At 46.3% G+C, this 15,323-nt stretch overlaps 1 non-coding gene across 1 annotated transcript; it reads right to left on the reverse strand.

Annotated features, from left to right (window-relative positions):
- Positions 1–206: 206 nt before the first annotated feature.
- On the reverse strand, positions 207–280 carry trnai-aau (transfer RNA isoleucine (anticodon AAU)). The gene has a single exon. It is a non-coding gene; the product is annotated as a tRNA-Ile (tRNA).
- Positions 281–15,323: the final 15,043 nt, after the last annotated feature.

Here is a 15,323-nt window from a genome sequence, read left to right on the forward strand (position 1 = left end):
TTTACCATCTTAAACATTTGAAATCCTCCCCTAGGCAATTGTGACACTTCATCTTGGCTCCACCTAGGACACTCTTCAATCTTCCATCACTTCTCTCTTCTCCCGCAACACTCTCGTCTGTCGGCAGTATGTGGCGTCTTTGCATTACCACCAATCTCACCACAGCAAGAAAGCAACGGGTTTTGGCAAGAGAGGAGGAGACTGCCTGGCCCGAACGGGGATCGAACCCGCGACCTTGGCGTTATTAGCACCACGCTCTAACCAACTGAGCTAACAGGCCTCGTGCCTGCTGTCCTCTCTGTGCTGCAAAAAATGGAATTCAGGGAAGTTTCTTTTGTCCTTCTTTGAATAGAAAGCCCTGCGATTCAGTGTACGGGCTTTCTCGTGCTGTTTAATGGTTCTTGTAACCCAAATCCTACACTGGCCTGAAGTGCCCCCCCATTTCATAGCATTTTTCAGCTGATTTCAAATGTACCTAAAGGAGAAGCATTATTGAAGACCATCAATTACCAAGAGCTTTTGTCAAAGGTTTTGGTGGTCACTTTTAATGAGCACAGAGAGCTATGACCTCGGATTTACATCTCATCCAAAAGACGGCGCCTTTTTACCACACAGCGTCTCCGTCACTATACTGGGGCATTGGGACCCGCACAGACCTCAGGGTGAGCGTCCCACCGCTGGCTCCATTAACACCGCTTCCAGCTGTAAGCTTTGCTTTTCCCTGTAGGTCACCCTCATGTGGTTACTGACCTGGCTCACAGCTTCTAAGCTTCAGTGGGTTTTCAGTTGCGAGTTGAAAGGGGATGCAAGTGATGGAGCCACTAACTGCAAAAGCCACTGCATTGGCCGGGAAACGAACCCGGGCCTCCCACGTGGCAGGTGAGAATTCTACAACTGAACCACCAATGCACACTGCAAGGGTCTCCAAAAAAGACGTTTTTTTACCACTCTGTGCTGGATGTTGGGTCCCAAGGGAACTTCTGGACGAGTGAGAATTTTCTGCTATCAAAATTTGGTTTCGGAGACTTTTGGCAGCCTACAGATGCAGCCATTCAAAATCCGCAGGCGATACCGCATTATTTTGCGGTACGCTGTACGCAGTCTACCGCAAGCTACCGGTAAATACCGCGAGTTACCGTAAATTCTCCTATAGTACGACAAGCAAAATAATAGTATCCGGAATTTCCGCAAGGTGGAGCTAATAAAGCTCAACCTCTCATGTTTGAGCTGTGGCCATCAAAGTCTTTAACGAAGATATTACTAATAGTATTAATAATGAATGACCTTGGACAAGCTGTAAGTGTAAACTCAAAGTATTGCCCTGGTCAACATTTTTTTTTTCATTGACCATCTTTGTAAAAGTAACACCACAGCATTTCGCAATCACGCATTTGTTTCCAATCATGCAAAGTACAGTAATTTTTCAGAATCGCTTCACCATGCCTTTCACATGCTCATAAAAGAGATTGATTTAGGAACATAAACATATTACCATATGAAAACTGTAATGTATACAGTATGTATATGTATATTTAATGTCTTAACTGTGCCCGTTTAAGTATTGAATATTCATATCTAATTTTACCACTGAAGGGAAATCTTAGTAGCTGAGCATAAAAAGAATAAGAGCATACTGCAACGCGTGTGAAGGCCATAAACGATATTAATTTTGGAACATAAACATACAGTATATGGCTGGTCTCGGTACTTTAAAGAAAACATACACGAAACATGGTTTCATTATGACCAGAATCGGTCTTGAGATATTTTTAACTTGATTTACAGTATTTGAGAGGTATGTCTTAACACCGATACTACAGTGCTTAAGTACTGCTCACGTATATGATTCTAGGTTTATATTATACATTTCATACGGTCAAATTACTTTTGAGCAACTAATAAGAAGCGCGAAACGGTATGCGTTTTAGTTTCGTTTTGTGCTGGGACCCGTGGATTGATTAGAGATATCAAGTACATACAAGTCATTTTTTAAATGTTGTAGTTCGTCTTGAAAAAATGTTACGAGTACATCATCCATCAACAATTACACAGGTTCTGTTTTCATATTGCGGATTTTGGTTACGTAATATTATTTTCTAGATTTCACGTTGTGAATATATGATTTGGGCAAACAGAGCCGCAAAGAAGTACATTATGGGTTGTTGTTGTTTTTTTTGCAGTTTTATCTAGAACAAGCGATGCTTAAACATTTGTCTGATTCTTGTGAAACTATCTACACGACAGTTACCGTACCTAGGAGTTGACTTCAGTGATGTCACTGATGGGATGTTTCTAAAAATCCATCCTCTGTAAAACGTCTTCTCTAGTTGTCCTGCATATGTATTCGCTAATGAAGCTGTGTGTTCTGAGCCTGGATCTCTACATTTCTGTATGAACCAGCTTAGAGGGCTAAAGACAGCTTGTGTTTAAATTGAGTGTAAGGCAATTTATGCTTCTAAAGTCATGGTCAGCATTTATTATTGTACTGTGCTGTAAACTTGTTCTGTGCCTAGTCACATTATTTTATAGCGTTTTTATAGTGTTATCAAATCCGGTGGCGCTGTGTGTTAGTTTCCTGACTCCCATGTCACATGGTCTGTGATTGAAACCTGTGAAACCGGTTTAATTCGTCACAGCCAGCACTCCGGCAGAGAGGGGGTTGTACTCGTAAAGTAGAAGCAGGCGAGATTTCCAGCGAAAGACACCTCCCCCCCACCCTCATACGATTCGCATTGTAATTACACATTGTAATTGTATTACACATTGTACACATGCTTAAAAGAGAAGAGAGAAAACGCAAGCCTTCTTCAGGTGTGAGGGTCTTCTGCTCAGAATGAAATGCTAAAATGTAATGTAGGCTCTGAATGGGTTCAATTATGATTTGGGCTTGATTAAGGTCGCTGCCTTTCATCTAAAACCGTACTTGAATCCTTCGAAACTAAAAATCAGTGTTTGTGAGTTCTAAATAAAGAGGTATCCAGGTAACAGTGAAACGGGCGGACAGTCTGGGGAGATCGCCCGTTTTCCATGTAAATAGTTCCCTGGTTCCGCACCCCTTGGTGTTTCTCTCGCTCTCTCTCGGGTCACCTGATCATTAGCTCGAAAGATTTCAGTGCTTTGTGTATATTCTAATGGTAGTGGGGGCAGGGTGTGTGGGAACAGGTTTGGTTGAAATTGCATTGGAGATCTATGTTCTTCACACCTGAAACATTTTCTCTGAAAGCATTTTCTTCGCAGTTTAACCGATCTTGTTACAGCATGTTACAGTTTACTATTATTAACCATATTAATTTTAAGTGCTTAATGCCATTTTTTGACCAGGCACGAATATTCTTAAGTCCATATCTTTGCAAGTGAATCAGTGCGAATTGCAATACTAATTAAATTAAAACTACTAACTACTAACTAATACTAATTAAAACAAACCAGAAACGTGTTGTTCTGTTTAATGACATTACAAGTGGAAAGATTACAGATTTTAATCGTCTTTAATTTTGTTACGTTATACATTTTAGAAACGTTTCATCCATACAAACACCACAAAACTATTTTCGATTGTATTTCTGAATAGTATGTTACACTTAGTTCACTGTTTTAAATACATCTAATTAAGAAAGTTAGGTGTTAGCATAAACTATTAGCAATCAATAATATTAAATTTAGCACTGTAATAAGCTGTTGCACTTTCCCCCGCATCTTGTAAAAATATATTTTCATTGTTCAAATATACATTAAGTCTGACTATCATATAATAAGTTAAATACAAAACTAAAGAAAAAATAGGGTTAAATATAATTCAAAATATTTTGCTAACAATGTTAACTGTTTATGAATAATAAAATGTATTAACTAAGGAGTAGGATGGCACAGTTGTTAGTATGTTTTTTGTTTTGTTTCTTTTTCATAAATACAACAGTAGTACCTGATGTCTCAGTGGCTTTCAAAATTAAATCATGCATGCAAACCTGTGAACTAGAAAGATAACTAAGATATCCATCCATTTATAATGGTGGCGAAATGGTTAGCATTGCTATCTTGCAGCACTGGGGTCCTAGGTTCAATTCCTGCCATCCTGTGTGTGTGGGGTTTACATGTTCTCTCTGGGTTACATGGTTTTTCTCCATATGTGTGATATGACTCCCTCTCGCACTCCAAAACATACTGGTAAGTTAATTGGTTTATGGGAAAACTGGCCCTGGTGTGTGTGTGTTTGTGTCTGTCTGTCCTGTGACGGACTGGCGCTATGTCCAGAGTGTATTCTGCCTTGTGTCTGTTGCTTACTGGGATAGGCTCCAAATCCTCTGTACTGGATAAAGAGATTAGAAATGGATGGAAGTAAAGGCACTGTGTGGATGGAACTATACACAGTGTTAGAAACCCACGATGAAATGGCAGCATCTCACTGAGAATAAAATATTTTATAGTGCTGGCTTAAGGAAACAGCCTTTCCACCTCTCTTGCACATCAGTATCCATACCTAGTTATTTAAACAAATTGCCTCTAAGTATAAACATCTTAATATGCTGGGTCTGTGGATCCGCATCAGCTATGTTTGCCCATTCCTTCAATTCATGTGCATCCAACACACAGTTCAATGCCAGCAACTACACATAATCTAAAATACAATCCTTATTTCAGTATCTATGTAAACATATAGTCTGTTAACTTCATCATCTTCATCAAAAGTATGCCTAACCCCATTAGGAAGTGTTCTTGTTATAAGTGTATTCCTCAGCTTTCCCCAAATTATCTTCTTCTTGCCAACATCTCTAGTCTTTTATCCTGCAATAACTCAGCCAACACTTAAATCTCCAAAAGCTGCTTGTGTTAATTTCTTTAAATCACAAATATCATGTGTAAATACTGGCCATGTAATACTCTGCATTGTGGAATAATAGTTTATTTTAAAGGGAACTAGAGAAATCAAGAAAGGCTTTTTTTCTAGAATTAATAAATGCACATCCTGTTCACTGGGGAAATTAAATCCACACTGAGCAATCTTCAATATGTTCAGAATATGACAGCAAGAATCCTATCAGGGATGCATTACACCTGTTTTCAAGTCCTTGCACTGGTTACCTATCAGATTTCGAGTCAACTTCAAAATCCTTATCCTCCTTATATACTGTCCTACAACTGTTATTATTGATCACCGAATTATTGTACTTGACATGACTTCAATCAGCCTTTCCTGAACGTCTATGACAGGCAGAGAGAGTGCTGTTTCTGGTGCGATCTTTTGCAGCCTACATTTCACTGTTTTAAACGAACAAGAAATTAGATTGCTCATAAATCAGTTATTCTATATAAACACAGCGTAATTGCCCTCCGAAAATCCTCTTTTTCTTGTTCGTTTTAGAGACCTTGATCGAAACTGATTTTAGATGTCAGAAAGGATTTATTTTCTCTGTATTTCCTACATTGCTTTGTCGAGATTTTAACTTTATATCTAACTTTATATCTAGGCTCAGATTTCAACTATAAATCGTACAGTAATTAATAGCAGTAAATACTGATGTTTTGCGCCCTCTTACCACAAAAATATATGTTTTGTAGTTGGGATTAACTTTATTTCGTACGCGTAGCTACTCCGATTCGGACACCGAACAGTTAAAGATGGCGGCAAATCAGACACCCAGAGAGGGGGGGGGGGGGGGCGTCTTCTCGCCTCCATAACTAAAATGCCAAATAGGAGTGGCTTAAGCGACATACACAGTCGTGTAACTGACAGTTTGAGGTAGTCTATCGTGTAAATTTCGCTTTGTTGCTGATAGGTTAAGCTTTCGAAACTCTGCCCCAAAGTCATGTGACTGATTTTTCGCCCTGTTTCGTTGGTTAAACGCAATGATCACAAGCACCACCGTGGTAACTGGGATGTGTAGTTTTTAATTCCGTTTGAATTATAACTGTACGTACTGTCTTCATATTTGGCCAGGGCTTTAAAGAGAAGGCGCGCCAAAAAAATTCGGTGCCGTCGTCTCCGCATTAAAGGTACCCCCGTGCTGGAAGAATTTGACCTCGGAACGTTTGCCCAGCGTAGTTATAGTGGACATAAAAACAAGAGTTCGCTGGCATTATATCCTAGAAGACACAGACCGGCACCAGACCGGTAAATGCTTGATGAACTAGGGATTGGACAGTTTCCAAGTGCTTGTACAATCGATGGAAATGTTCAAATAAATGTGCAAAAGAAATAAACAAAATAATTATTTATTTCTTTATCATATTGGCTAGCTAATGTCCTCTCTTTGCTAGTTAGTGGCTGTGTTTCTGCGTTGGGTAGCAACGGGTGACTGTTCTCAGGCGGAAGATGTAAACAGCTTAATTTTCGTGTTAAATAATTTTTAAAAATTAAAATTCATTCTATACAGCAATCACATATTTGGGTACCGTTTCATAAAAATTTCATGCTTAAAATGTTTAGGGAGAAATGGAAGACTGGTGTGTATTTTTTCTTTAAACTATTGTAGTGGCAATGCTTGTTAATAAGACAGAATTAAGCGTTGGTATGCTCCTAAAGGAGGCCCCATCTCACCCTCCATCTCTGTGGTGCAGCCACAGAGAAAGAATTCATGCAAGCTGATTTAAGATGTTTTTCTTTTGATAAGAAGCAAGCTCCCAGACGGGGATGCAATTAGCTAAGCCTGGCTATCATGATCAATGGTCATCCACTGGCGCCTATCTGTCTAGGGAGTGCCGAATGGACATCTGGACTGCATTTCTAAGTGTCAAGAGTAAGTGACTTATATCTCACCTTGACCAACCAATCAGGGACTGGCAGGGCGTGGTAATACCACGTGGGTCTCCAATGCCCGCCAAACTCTCAACCAATCAGCACACATCTGGGTCTTGATCAAAAAGGGAGCGCAAGCTCAGTTCTGGGCTCTCCTTGGCCATTTTCACGCATCCTCAGAGACAATCACGTGACAACTGCTGTTGTCTGCAAAAGGACTTGGACTTTGTTCTAAACGCGAGGCCGAGGATCCCGTACGTATTCAGAATTCTACCAACGTGAATGCTCCGCTTGATCAACGGCAGCCTACAGTTGGACCCTCGTCGACAACCTGAATAGCTTATTCAGAAGCAGCGCTGGACCGGGAACGAACCAGCTTCTTCCCAGGCAAAAGAGTGACTTGTGAGGACTCGCGGTCACACTCTGTGCATAGAGACTTTCTACTAGCCAGCCGGACTGCTGGTAGATCCCCTCGGAGCAACGACTGCCCTGCGCGCCGCATTCAGATTCCTCCGCCCGTCCTACTCCCAGCTGCACCTCCACTGGTTGGCCGGTAGCCAGAGGACGCCGACACAACGCCCATTGGACAACCGCTGCAACAGAGCCTGTCAGCTGGTTTGGTGTTCGTGCCGGGAAATTCCAAATCCAAACACAGTGGATAAGTAAACCCCATGTTCTACATTGCGTCTCGAGAATTTAATTGTACCTCAACACAAGTTGTTATCAATTTAATTCATGAGTAATGTATTTACTTCCGAGTTTAGAGTAACAGTGGGTAATAACACTGATTAGCGATTTGGTAACCGAACGATATATATTGACATATATTCTCTGTTGTGTATCTCTTTGTGTTTGCATCTTTTCGAGATTATATACCTTGTATATTGATAACCCTCACAGTAAGGTCTGCCGCTCGTATCCAGGCAGACTAGTATATGTTTGGTGCACAGTTTATATTAATAAATGTATCTCGTGTATTGAACCCGTGTGTGTGCGTTGTTAGTTGTTCTGACGATTGATTTTCTAAAAGCCCCAACGAACAACCTCGTGATTACTGCTACAATTGATAATTGTCTCAGTAAACCCATCAAACCACTACATTTAATGGCGTCCCTGGGTGGGCGAGTTTAGAATGAAATGAGAATCAATCGCACAGAATAACTGATATTGCTGTGAGTTCAAGTTCAGCACAGCACCGCGGCTTCTATACGCGAATACCGGGTGTGCTGATAACTGCGTAAAGAAATCCCCCTGTTTTCTAGCGTTTAGTGTAACGTGTACTGATTGGAAATCCATCTGCTCGGGTGTTTAGATTCCATACTGTATTTTGGTAAAAGAAAAAAAAGTAATACTCTTAAAGTTTCTCTGACGTAATGACAATGGCTGCTAAAATGTCTGAAGTGGAGTCGCTTATAAGTACTATTTCTAGCGACGACAATCCTGGTTACTGGAGCGGTATCGAAAAGTTGAACTTTGATGATATTGAGAAGCTGCAAGTAGATTTAGTAGCTAAGGTAGCGAACCAGCTTAACACAGGAGGGTCCGTGAACGCAGTTCAGGTCCTATCGAGTTTCGCCTTAAATCTAGCTAAACAGCTGGAACTGTCTTTGTCCGAGCTGACAAAGTTTCAAAAGCTTCAGGGAAAGCTAGAAAGATATAAGGCGGAGCGAGTTGAGTTGTTGGATATAATCAGAGAAAAGAGAGTGAAAAATGAGGAAAGTGAAGACAGACTCAGGGAAGTTTTAGGTAAATTAGATGACCTGTCTGCTAGAGAAACTGCGGCTGAGGTAGCTAGGAGAGACCTGGAAGCGAGCTTGAAAGAAAAAGAAAAAGAAATTGAGCGTTTAAATGAGCTCAGCCAGGAAAGGCAAAAGGAGTTAGATGCTGCCGTACTGGAAGCAAAACAGGCTAGATCTCACTTGCATGCCAGCCCACCTAGCAGCCCGGAGCGCTCACCCAGCGCGCCGGGAGGAGGTTTCTCCCGGACAGGGTCTGTGGTCGGATCGGCATGGGGGAGATCGCCGAGTCCTGCGCGAGACGCAAGGGCGATGCAATTCAGGCATAGACCCCCTGCTCCTGATCACGGCCGTCCCCCTGCCCGTGGAGAAACCGTAAAAATTAACCTCCACTCCCTGAGGCAGTTAGCCAAAGATGTAGAAAGGTTTGACCCGTCAGTGTCAGGGAATAATGTGGAAACCTACATCGATGAGCTGAGACATACTTTGCAGTTTATGCCCGGAGCGTCCGAACAGGAAAAGGCTATGTTAGTAAGGAAAACTACTAGCCGAGCGGTCCACGAGTGGATGTCTAGACAAGGACCGGAGGTCTGTAATAGCTTTGAGGAGCTGTGTCAGGCAATGATCGGAGAATTTTCGGCTTTTATCGATCCCATAGCTGCCGTGGCCGCTGCGCACCATATTAAGCACGAAAAAGCTGAAGCCCCTCGCGACTATTATGAGAGGCTTAGGCGCACTTATTTTGCAGGGCGGAATGAAGAGGGTTGCGAAGAGAACGTGAATTTCAAAGGTTTATTCATTGCTAATCTGCATCCCTCAATCAGGAAAATGATTGTGATGCACACTGATGCAAAAGCGATGAAAATGGCTGACATTAGAAGGTTGGCTCAAAAAGCCTGGGGAGCTGAAGTCTCTGCTTCCTCAGAGCGAAAACCTGCTAAAACGGCCGTGTTCGCCACTAAAGCCAGCAGGGTTGACGACTCGCCTCAGCTCGAGGGAGCTGAGGTTCCTGAGCCCGCTAAGCCCCGGCGCAAAATAGGCAGGCAGGACCGCACTAAGCGTCAGAGCCGCCGTGAGCGCTACGGGGAAGGCAAGGGCACAGGCAGAGCCTATCAGAAGGCTGGACGAAGGGAGTCGACTGCAACCCGCCTGGCCAGGCTTGAACAAGCCCTGCTTGAGAGATCAGGACAGGGTAAACCTTCCGCACTGAATGCCGGAAGCGTGAATGAGCTTAGTGGGACCACGCCCCTTCTCACTGGAGGAGGCGGGGATCCATTCCAAACCCCTCCCTCAGTCTATCTGCTTGGGTGGGAGGGTTCCTGCCTGGAAGAAGGCTGTGACTCTGAGTTGGGCGCTGACCCCGCCCCTGAAGTCAAAGAAAAGGCAGGCTTCCAACAATTCTTAGGGAATCTCAGCCAGAAAGGCAAAGCAAGGCGTATTTATATCAAGGTTTCTCTTGAAAACGTCTTAGATAGAGAAGCACTGGTTGACACTGGGGCTGAAATTAGTTTGATGTCAGCCGATCTACTCAGCGAGCTCAAACGAGTAGCGAAAGGAAAAGGCATCAGACTTAAGGTAGAACCGTGTAAGATAGATATTTCCAGCTATACCCAGGATCATGCCAGGATCACACACCGAGTGTGGGTGGCACTTAGGTTCGGGCCAATGAACGTGGTGCATCCTGTTTACATCTCTAGGTTTAAAACAGAGCCACTACTCATTGGCCAAGACCTGCTTGACAGGCTGGAGCCTCTGGTGGACTGCCAGCGTGGAAAATTGTGGGCTCAGGTCAAGCACCCTAAGCCTGTCGTACAGCAAAAAGGGGGGTTCAGTGGTTATGCTGTGATCACACAGTGCCCACTGAACACCATAGCTGAGTTGGAGGATTCTCCTGGTTCCTCTGGACGAGAAATAAATGTCTCTTCTTGCTTTCCAAAACTACAGGGAAGTCCTGCCCAGGCCAGCACTCCCACGGTCTCCCAACTACAGGAGCAGTGCTCCGAGCAGCTGCTTGACCCGCCAGGTAAAGCACACCCCTTTTTCATCCCTGAAGAAGAGTGGATCTCCCTGTCCGGTAATGAATGGGAGTCCTTTCTGTGCGCCCTGGTACCTCAGGGGGACAAGGACTACCACCCCATGGTGGTGGGAGGGGTCCAGGTGGCAGAAGTGCAGGTTGATGATGTAATTCTCAGCCTCAGCTCTGAGAAGTCCATAATCAGTGAAGGTCTGTTCGAGGACCTGTCGCGAAGCCGTCAGGTGACCCTGGTGACGCAATCACAGGGTCTGTGGTGGGCACCCCCACCTCATAGGTCCATTTGGAGCAAAGGAAGCTGTGCAGCTTCCATCTCCATCGGAAAAAGGAAGTTTGCTCACTACTTCCAGGTAGCACCTCAGCTGACCCATTCGGTCTGTATTGGTGCAGACCTGTTGGTTCGACTGGGCGCCCAGCTGGACACAGTAAACAGTGTGCTGTGGACACGGGTGAACCCAGATGCCCACTCTCTAAGCGGCGACCCCGAGAACATTCGGTCAGGTCAGACGATTCCTCAGGCCTGCCAGGTAGTAAACGAATCGGACCTGATCGTTCCTGCGTCAACAGCAGGGTTTCCGGTACGCCTTGTCCTAAAGAAGGGACAGAGGATGGATGCTGAGATGGTTTTCTTCCAACCATCAGCTCAGTTTATCAGACTGAACCTAGCAGTCTGTGGTACCCCCAGACTGGAAAGGAATGGCCGAGCCACCTGCCTGTTGGTGCAAAACATAGCAAAACAAGATGTCAAAATCCCTGCTCGCACTGACATGGGACTGGTAATTGACAATGGGTTCTATGATTTCGAACTGGCCATCCCAGTACTGGGGCAGCTCCCTGGTCCCTTGGCCAGGGAGGGGGGGACCGAGCAGGTGTACTACACCTACCCCCGGCGGATGATTGCAATTATGCCAATAGAGGGATTCTGCAACCAGGAGGTGTGCAGAGTGGACCTTAGCGATAAGGATGAGATGGTTGTGTATACAGTACACGCAGGGGTTCCGACGGACCACTCAGCCGAGAGTGCGACCCGGGATACCGCCATGCCGTCAAAAGCGGGGTTCCTAGAGCAGGTACAGGATCAGGTTGGTAAGGCAGATGCCCTGGAAACGGAAAGCCAGCGTCAGCAGCTGCATCAGATCTTCCAGGATTTCCAGGAAGTGTTTGCACGGGACGCCTATGACTGCGGGGTGACGGATTTGCACACAGTGCGCATTCCTACGGCCCCTGGCGCCCGCCCAACCTATGTCAGGCAGTATCGCATTCCCCTCACGGCATACGAGTACATAAAGCAGACGTTGGATGCTCTACTAGAGCGTCAGATCATAAGGGAGTGTAACTCCACTTATAACTCCCCACTGTGGCCGGTGCTGAAACCCAATGGTAAGTGGCGTCTGACCATTAACTACCGGCAGTTGAATAAACAGGTTCCTTTGTCACGATGGCCAATGATCTACCTAGATCGGGAGTTAGCCAAGGTGACAACAGCAAAATATTTCACCACAGTGGATGTGGCCAATGGGTTCTGGACCCTTAAGGTAGAACCGACAGACCAGTACAAACTGGCCTTTTCCTTTGGAAACAGGCAGTTCACCTGGAATCGATGCCCCTTTGGGTATTCCAACTCCCCAGCGGAGTTCAACATATTTCTGCACAAAGCCATGAGTGATGCAGCCGCCAGGGGCAACCTGGTCTATGTGGACGATATTCTGATGCGGAGTCAGAGCTGGGAAGAACACATGGCCGAGATCAGGCATGTGTTGACCCAGCTCTCCCGTGCAGGGGCCAAACTGTCTCTGGCTAAGGGACAGTGGTGTAGGACCCAAGTGGAGTACGTGGGACTATTGGTTGGAGCCCAAGGCATACAGCCACAGTCCAGCAGAGTCCAAGCTATCCAGAATATGAAGTCGCCCACTAACCTGTCTGAACTGCGCAGCTTTCTGGGAGTATGTAATTATTCCCGGCAGTTCATTGAGGATTACGCTGAAATAGCAAGGCCCCTCCACAAGCTGCTGCAGAAAGACGTGCCCTTTGAGTGGGGACCTTCCTCAGAACAGGCTGTGATGGAGCTGAAGCGCAGACTCGGTAGTGCGCCGTGCTTGGCCTACCCTGACAAAAATAAGGTCTTCTACCTTGAAGCAGGGTTCTCAGAGCACTGCCTTGGGGCTGCTCTGAGTCAGGAATATGACCAAGAGCGAAGGGTGGTGGCGTATGCCAGTCGAGCCCTGAACCCAGTGGAGCAAAAGTTCTTGGACTGCGAGAAGGCCCTGTTGTCTACGGTCTGGTCGGTAGAACACTTCCGTAGTTATGTAGGGGGACAAAAGATCATCATCGAAACCTGCCACCAACCTGTGACATTCCTGCATAGCCAGAGACTCAAAGCGGGCAGGGTGTCAAATAGCAGGATTGTGGCATGGATGATGGCCCTACAAGGCTATGAGATAGAGGTACGTTATGCACAGAGCAAGAAAATGTACCTGGGACAGGGCCTGGCTTTGGGCCAAGTGTGTCACGGCTGTGACACTGACATGGAAGCTCCAGAAACAATTCCCGCTGCTGAGCTACCGAACAATCACCGGTACTACGATGAAAACGTGGGCCAGGGCTTACCCATGGCCTATGTTGACGGTTGCTCTTTTCGCCACGAACAGCAGGTGCTAGCAGGGGTAGGAGTAGTCTGGCAAGACAATACTCCCTGTGGGCCGACCCGCTATAAGCTAGGACCAAAGACTAGTCAGTATGCGGAAGTAGCTGGGGTGCTGATCACCCTCCAGCAGGCCCTGACAAATGGCCTTAAACAATTTGTCATCTGTAGTGACTCGAACTACGCCCGACATAGCTTCGTGTCCCATCTTCCGTATTGGAAGGGTACCGGCATGAAAAATGCCCGGGGCAAGGAAGTAAAGAACAAAGAGTTGTTCCTGGCCAGTGACAAGCTCACGACCGAGGCTGGAATGATGGTTTACTGGAGGAAGGTGAAGGGACACTCCCAGGTGAAGAGACCCGACAAAGACGGGAATGATGAGGCCGACCGGCTGGCTAAATCTGGCGCCTTAGAGGGTGAACCCTGGCAGTTCCAGCAGGAATGGCTACCCCCAGAAACCGTGGCTGAGGTCAAGGCGGTCACCCGAAGCAGGGCTAGACAGGATGTCGGAGCTGACCCTCAATCTGTAGTGCTTGGGTCACAGGGTTTTAACACCGATCTTGCGGAAATGCAGAAACAGGACCCAGCAATTGGGCTAATGTATCAGCATATCGCTGACCCAGTGCGTCAACCTCTTTCGGAGCAGGTGCTGAGCCAGTCTCCAGAGCTGAAGGAGCTGGCAGAGGTGAAAGACAACCTAAAAATTATAAAGGGGTTGTTGGTTTGTGTACCAGTTGCACAAGGTGTCCCAAAGTGGGTAGTTCCCCGCTGCCATCGGGGGGTCATGATCCAACACGCTCATGACGAGCCCTGTGGGGGTCACCGGGGAATCAAGGCCACGTACGACACTATCCAGCAGGTGGCATTCTGGCCTCACATGGGCCAAGACATCGCCGCGTATGTAAAGGGGTGTCTGACGTGTAGCCAGTTCCAACCATCACGGCCCTTGCACCGTGCACCACTCCAGAAAAAGGGCATGACATTCCCCTGGTCCAATCTACAAATGGATTGGGTGGGGCCGCTGGTGAGGTCATCCAGAGGGAACAAATATTTCCTCACGGTTACGTGTGCATTCACAAAATGGATTGAGTGCCTCCCAGCACCCAACGACACGGCAGAGACAACTGCAGTGCTGTTGGTGAACCATGTGTTCAGTCGATGGGGACTCCCCCTGACCGTGGACTCGGATCGGGGAACCCATTTCACAGCTACAGTAATGGCAACCCTGTGGAATATGCTTGGGGTCAAGACCCAGTTGCATATCTCCTACCACCCTCAATCCTCGGGCCAGGCAGAAAGGGCAAACCGAACGGTGGTTAGTATGCTCAAAAAGTTTGTCTCCACCAGCAGTAGGGACTGGGACATTAAGCTGCCCCTGGTTCTGATGGCCATCCGAGCCACGCCCCATTGCTCTACGGGGGTCCCACCTTTTGAGATGATGACAGGTCGGAAGATGACTCTTCCCCTACACTGTCTTTATGGGGTGGAGGACCTGAGCACGACGGGGGCTGCTACGGCCCATCAGTATGTGTCAGCAAGCACATCTGCAGGCAACCTTTGCTTTTGCCCAGAACAATCTGGGAAGGAGTGCAGAGGGTAGGAAAGCATACTATGACCGAAAGGCAGTTAACCAGGAACTCCAAGTAGGAGACAAGGTCCTGTACTTCCAATTTGCCAAACCCACAGGGGTGGCCCGGAAATTCTTACCCAGTTGGACAGGACCCCACGAGATTGTCGATAAGGTATCACCGGTAGCTTATCGAATTCGGATTGAAAAAGGAAGGCAATCTCTGGTCTATAAGTGGGTGCATCGCAACCACCTCCGGTTGTATCGCCCACCTCAAATGGCGCCGGAGGACACAGAATAGGGTTAAAAGTCTAAACCCGATCAAGAGGGGGGTGCCCCTTTGTAGCTGCAGGTAGTTAGGTACTGTAGTGTAGGTCCTCCTAGGAAAATATATTCAAAATTATAGTGGAACTGTACCATGTGCCTCATCTGTGTTCCAGAATGGGAATCCTAAAACTGCCACGGTTGGTCCTGACAGTGCTGTGGATCGCTTCGACACAGCCCCTTGAAGTTGTGGAACCCGGTCCTCCTACCGGCATAGTCCTGCAGGACGCTCCCGGATTGTTGTTAACAAATTGCAGAACATATACTCAGCGAGTGTATGTGCGGCTGGA

This window comes from Atractosteus spatula (genome assembly GCF_055471065.1).
Source record: "Atractosteus spatula isolate fAtrSpa1 chromosome 16 unlocalized genomic scaffold, fAtrSpa1.hap1 SUPER_16_unloc_1, whole genome shotgun sequence".
Lineage (NCBI taxonomy): Eukaryota > Metazoa > Chordata > Actinopteri > Semionotiformes > Lepisosteidae > Atractosteus > Atractosteus spatula.